The sequence below is a fragment of the Crotalus tigris genome, unplaced genomic scaffold (assembly GCF_016545835.1).
Source record: "Crotalus tigris isolate CLP2741 ecotype Arizona unplaced genomic scaffold, ASM1654583v1 scf7180000024506.7606697, whole genome shotgun sequence".
In the NCBI taxonomy this organism is placed as follows: Eukaryota; Metazoa; Chordata; class Lepidosauria; order Squamata; family Viperidae; genus Crotalus; species Crotalus tigris.
The window spans coordinates 2,683,897-2,689,983 of record NW_024100678.1 but is presented as its reverse complement, the minus strand read 5'-3'; the positions used below and the strand labels follow the sequence as shown (position 1 = coordinate 2,689,983).

General features: G+C 35.9%; 1 protein-coding gene across 3 annotated transcripts in view; it reads left to right on the top strand.

The window, feature by feature from the left end:
* Nucleotides 1-3,707: 3,707 nt before the first annotated feature.
* PLA2G6 (phospholipase A2 group VI) overlaps nucleotides 3,708-6,087 on the top strand; it is a 30,309-nt gene continuing 27,929 nt past the window's right edge. For 2 of the 3 annotated variants that reach the window (XM_039333550.1, XM_039333549.1), the window contains exon 1: nucleotides 3,708-3,867. The gene's annotated coding sequence lies outside the window, so the exon portion shown is untranslated. The remainder of the gene's footprint in view (nucleotides 3,868-6,087) is intronic. The other variant, XM_039333548.1, reaches the window with a different exon arrangement.

Below are 6,087 nucleotides of genomic sequence, written 5' to 3'. Positions count from 1 at the left end.
GTTCACCCAAGCACAGAATTTATATTTAATAACAAACTACTGTAATAAGTAACTAAATAAAAATAACATACAATTACTACTATTTAAATAGTAATATAGTATCTCTGACCACAACAGAGAAAGCTGTAATGAAATGAACTTTGTATCTATTAATTTGTGTCTGTCCGGGGGCTGTTGTTGTGCTATGCTGCTCAACACAATGAAAAGTCCTTGCTATTCACCTGATTTTCTTTAAACTAGATTTGAACTCAGCAGTCCTAGAAGATGGAGAGTTGTCCTCTGATGCATATCAAAGTCTTTTGGTGGAGTAGGGTATCTGAATATTCAAACAAGAAGTCTACTACTTAAAGATGAAGAAATCATATCTGTAAGTTCATAGTTTTATGATGGCTTAAAGATGAAGAGGACGTGGTAGGACCAAACTGCTAAAGGCTTTAAAGGTCAAAATCAGTACACTGAACTGTATCCAGCACCCTACACAAAATAAAATCCCAAAGTAATGCTGTAATGAACTCTTGTGATCTACAGTAGCAAAAGACTGGATCAATATTTCTCTCAGAACAATAAGTATAGCTTCAAGTGTCTTGCTTCAGAACAGATATTTCTATAAAAAGGACGAACCTTAGTTATTATCAATTAACATTGGTGTAACCAATACCCCATTGGGTCACTATTTCAGAGATACATTATTTCCTTTCTTAAACAGAGACACAGAATGACCAAGGATAGGCAAAAAAGAAGTGTGAGCAGGAGTGATTTCCTGTTGGCTTCCCCACTGAGTTTTCTCATGGGAATCTGCCAAGAGTGTCAGAAATCTTCTTCCCTTCCCTTTCTAGCAGGCAGCTTAAGTGGCTTCTGCTGGCTGGGGAAGGAGCAAGGGATTGCAAGACTTGCTGGAAAACTGTTATAGAACCCTGAAAATGAATTTGACGTGACTGCAATAGCAGTGCAGCAGCAGCCAGTAGCATTGGAGCAGCCACATTTTCCCCAAATTTCATTTTTTCAGGAATAATGGGCCCCAGATTTTAGACTCTTTCTGTAAATTAGTCCATTGGAGATAGCCTTATTTCAGAAACTGTTGCCCTCTACGCACCATTTCACCCAGTTAAAGTTCATGATGAGAATTCTAGTAGCATATAGATATATTAGATTTGTACTACTACTAAATTCCAAAATATATCAGATTGCAGTGTTGGTGCTTCGTCTTTTAAAGCAGGCTATGGGAAACTGTTTCAACAATAACAGGTGTTCAGAATGAATGGGTTGTTTTCCAAAGCACTGCAATTTACTTCTAAAGGGATTCTATTGTTTCCTCTGAAAATGTTTGAATAGCTCAAGGCTTGGCACTTGGATAGATCTGTTTGAGTCCACCTTTTCTAGTATTGGAATACAGTACATCTGTAGCTAGCATGCCCATTATGGAATGCTTTACATTTTTCTTAAAGAGGACTGTGGTCTTTCATAGCCTCAGAAATGGCATTCAATGTTACAAAGCAAGAATAGGAATATTGTGTAGGTAAACATCTAATATTCCAAATTTGCACCCAGACCTGCCTCACTTCTAGACATGATTAAGAAAATGTTGCTATTTAAACTCAACCAACAAGTTCCATTTCTTCATACCAAACAATTTTGTTTTGTTTTTTAAAGTTCAGCTTCATTCTTACATAATAGTAACATAAAGTTAAAGACAGGAATATGTGCAAGTAAATGCTGGCTTTTTTGAAGGATGATTTTCATGACTAACATTAGTCACTAAAATGAGTAAGAATCACCACACCATATATCATCATGCAGAACAGTATCATCTGTGTGTAGGAAATTCATTTTTTATTACACTGATTTTTATCATAACTTCTTTTATCATACATTAACAAAACAAACCAAGGCTATCTAAATAGTGCCCACTGGAACTAAACTGAATAAAATGATATTAAATATATACTGTGTAATTTTTAAAACACAGTTTGTTGAGTAAGGCTACATTTAGACATCATGGTAAGTAATATTTATATGTACACATATATTACAATGGTTGGGTGCATAACACAACACAAACCATATTATATCATAATATACTGTGTGGACTCAAGCTAAGTCTTTAACAATGTTGCTGGGTTAATGTTTATGTAAGATAAAATATTCAAAATTGTAGAATTTAAACAAAATCATTGATAATCACTGTGATAAGGATATAAAGACATCTCTCCTAAATTGGTAACGAAGTTCATCTTGTCTACCTACTACAATAAACAACCAATTCCTGTCGGATGTACATTCGCTTGTTCAACAACCTTAACAACTGGAACTGTGTTTACAAAATATTTCACTCTGAAAGGTGATTGGATATTTTATCATGAGACCCCAGTCAACATAATCAGTTCAACAAACTATGACTTTACTATCATGCATTAATCTGTTGTAAAACATAACCTTTGATTTTGGAAATATATAGGCGCCATTGATAGCCTTACCCTCAGTAAATGTGAGGTTCTTACCAATTAATATCAATCACAGACTTTTCATTTTTTTTGCAATTTTCAATTACAGTTGCAGTTATTCATGAGTTAATGTAATGATATATAGACATTTGTTTCTCCTTCAATATACCAGTTTCATGATGCAGAGAAGGCAAAATGATGTATGCTTATTTTTAAAATTTGTAATCCTTATCACATCAAAATAGTTAGAAATATAAACTCAGATACTGTTATTATCAGGTGTTTGGAAAAAAAAACACATGTACAGGTATACCCAGTGCTTTTTTTCTAAAAAAAAAAAAAAAGGTGCTGGAACTCACACACGTCATACAATCCGCCTTGCCTACCCTACAAGGTTTAATTCAAAAAAGGTGCCGGAACTCCGTTCTGGGCATTCTATGAGAAAAAAAGCCCTGGGTATACCCAATTTTATTATACTTAGCTTTATTGCACTTTGCAGATTTTTTTTTTAACAAAACCTTCTATTATTACCATTCTTTAAGATTTTTTTAAATTAAGATATGTACATCTTTTTAGATATAGTGAACACTTTATAGACTACAGTCTAATATAGATACCACTTTTATATGCACTGGAAAATCAAAAAATTAATGCAACTCACTTTATTGTGATATAGACTTTATTGCCACAATCTGGAACCAAATCTGCAATATTTCCAGGGTATGCCTGTACTAGTTCAGCAATAATGGGGATGCCACAAGTCATAAATGTGAAAAATGATAAATAAGTCACTTTTCAGTGCCATTGTAACTAAATGAACTGTTGTAAGTCGAGGACTACCTGTACTACCCATAAAGAGCCTATGGTGCCCGAATCAACTTTAGCCTGACTCAGTCTCCGGTTTGCAGTGCTAGCGGGTATTGCATTCAGTGGGATTTAGGCTTTGCAACCTTCGCACCAATGAGAAAACTTCATTTTTATCTATATCCCGCATTTCATTCTGGGAGTCTTTATTTTGCATCTTCCCGTTGTAATCCTCTGTATACATTTTCTCCCATGCTTCTAGTCCTCAATAAGCTTTTATTATTTGCTCTCGACTCAACACGTCGCCAACGTTACGACACCGTAAACACGAAAACAGATTAAGATGGAAGCAGAACTCTACGTCCTACACCCCACCCTTTACAAACATGGCGGCTTCGGTTCTACTGTATTAAACTAACATCCGCCTGGCATAAAGATGGCTGATTTGCTTCCTCCACGTCGAGGCGTAATGGTCGTCCGTGCGTAAGCATTGCCGCTCTGTTAAGAAGATCCTGTGAGTCATCAACGAGGCAGCAGTTCATGATTGGTAGAGACGCGATCACGTGAGGCAACTGGGACTTTGTTGGCGGAAATAGCTGGGTGAATAATAGCTAAGTAGGAGGTGAGTCCGAGGTTTCACAAGAGAGAGAAAGTTTGGGAGGCTTTGCTTGTTAGCAGTATTTAAAATCCGGATTTTGCTTGTTGGAAAACATTTCTGGAAGCAAAGGGGATCAGAAAAGGGTATTAAGAAACTGGTACCTCTGAGCTCCGAAGCACAACCTAGGAAATTAGTTCAACACGAGTTTTCGCATATTATTCCTGGTTTCCTCCCAACTTTCCTTTTAAAAATCCTCCAAAGAAGGCCTTTTGCCGTTAGGAAAAAGAAAATTGTGTTAACCTATTGCAGATTATTCAAAGATGCCTCAATAGATTCCGATATACCTTCAATCCGTTATTTGGTTCTGGGGTTGGAGAATTATAATACTTTGACATAGTCCTTAATTTACTACAGTGTGAGTTTATCTTCCGAAAGAAATGCTGGATAGGGTTTCTCCTTCGTAATTTTACAATCCTCAGCCACTCTGGAAATGGGGACTTTCAATTTAACCAAAAAAGCTTTGGAAGTGTGAGGTTTTTATCTCCTGCAAAATCTTAAAGGAAAAAACCCTACCAGGAAAAAGGGTGGTTTCTAAATAAAACTGCATAAATTATATTGGCATATTGTGGTTAGCTAGAAATTAGGTTATTTGATTTACTTGGTGAGCTATATGAATCTAGTTAATCGTTTTTTAAATAAACCAAAGATGACTTTATTTATTTCAAGGGCTTTTAAGTCACTTGAAACACTTGAAAATACAAGGATTAATATTTCTCATGCCTTTGTTTGAAAAGGTAAAAAGTATTGTAATCAGCAGCTGACAGAATAATTAAAATTTTACAATGATAAAAATCATCGTTTCCACATATATATCGGTCTTTTCAAAATTAACTTACTGATTTAGGGACATGTGCATTTGTTTCATTAAACAAGACTTAGATAATTTATTTTATCTTGAGGAAATTTGTTAGAACTTTCTTTTTAAAAAGCCACTTAGAAAGGGTTGTTATTTTAATGGGTTCTGAAAGGGTTGTCAGCCTTAACTGAAAAAAAAAAAAGATTTTGCATGGTGGTACAGAATATGTACCATTAAATTCAGCAGTGAAGAAAATGCTCTTCTGATGTGAAAAGTTTCCCCTTTGGTTCCATGGTATTCCTTTTAGCATGAAGAACAAGTTTCTGAGTTACACTAATAGAAGCTTGTATATAATTCAAAAGCATAGAAATAGACAAATGGAAATATTTGTGATGTCAAAAAATGCTTTATCATAATGTTCCTTAAATGCTTTCCCCTGTTCCATTGTAATGCAATAATAATCTCCCCCCCCAGGAAGATGCAAGGTTAGATTAGTAAAGAAAGAAACACAACAAATACTACTCCGAAAATTCCAAGAATAGCTTTCAAGATTTTGCTGGTTTTTTCTAATATTGTTGAATTAGATTTCACTTCTCCTTTTCCCATGTATATTTTTAAAGAGTGAGTAGAAGACTGCTTCTTATATTTTTCCTTGGTCTTGTGCAAGTAAAACCATAAAACCAAAGAAAGAAGAAAGTAGTCTGAATAAAAATTAGGTACACTTGTTCTTGTCATTGGTTTGTATACTCAAAGCAAATCTGTACTATGAATCCTTGGCATAGAATCATTTAAAAAAAAAGCATACAAGTCCAGCATATGTTATGATGTACACTGCAAATTAGTATACAGTGCTGAATTTGTTCAGATATACTAGAGTTTGGATATGGCTTCCCAATGTTTGCATACCAAGGAAATGTTGTTGTTGTTAATTGCGAAGTGTCTGACCCATCGTGATCCCATGGACAACGTTCCTCCAGGTCTTCCTGTCCTCTACCATCTAAGTTCACACCTACTGCTTCAGTGACTCCATCCAGCCATCTCATTCTCTGTCGTCCCCTTCTTCTATTGCCCTCAATCTTTCCCAGCATTAGGCCCTTCTCCAGTGAGTCCTTCCTTCTCATTAGGTGGCCAAAGTATTTGAGTTTCAACTTCAGGATCTGGCCTTCTGAAGAGCTATCGGGGTTGATCTCTTCTAGGACTGACCGGTTTGAATGCCTTGCAGTCCAAGGGACTCGCAGGAGTCTACTCCAGCACCATAGTTCAAAGGCCTCAATTCTTTGGCGCTCAGCCTTTCTTATGGTCTAACTTTCATAGCCATACATTGCAACTGGGAAAACCATGGCCTGGACTATATGCACTTTTGTTGGTAGGGTGATGTCTTTGCTTTT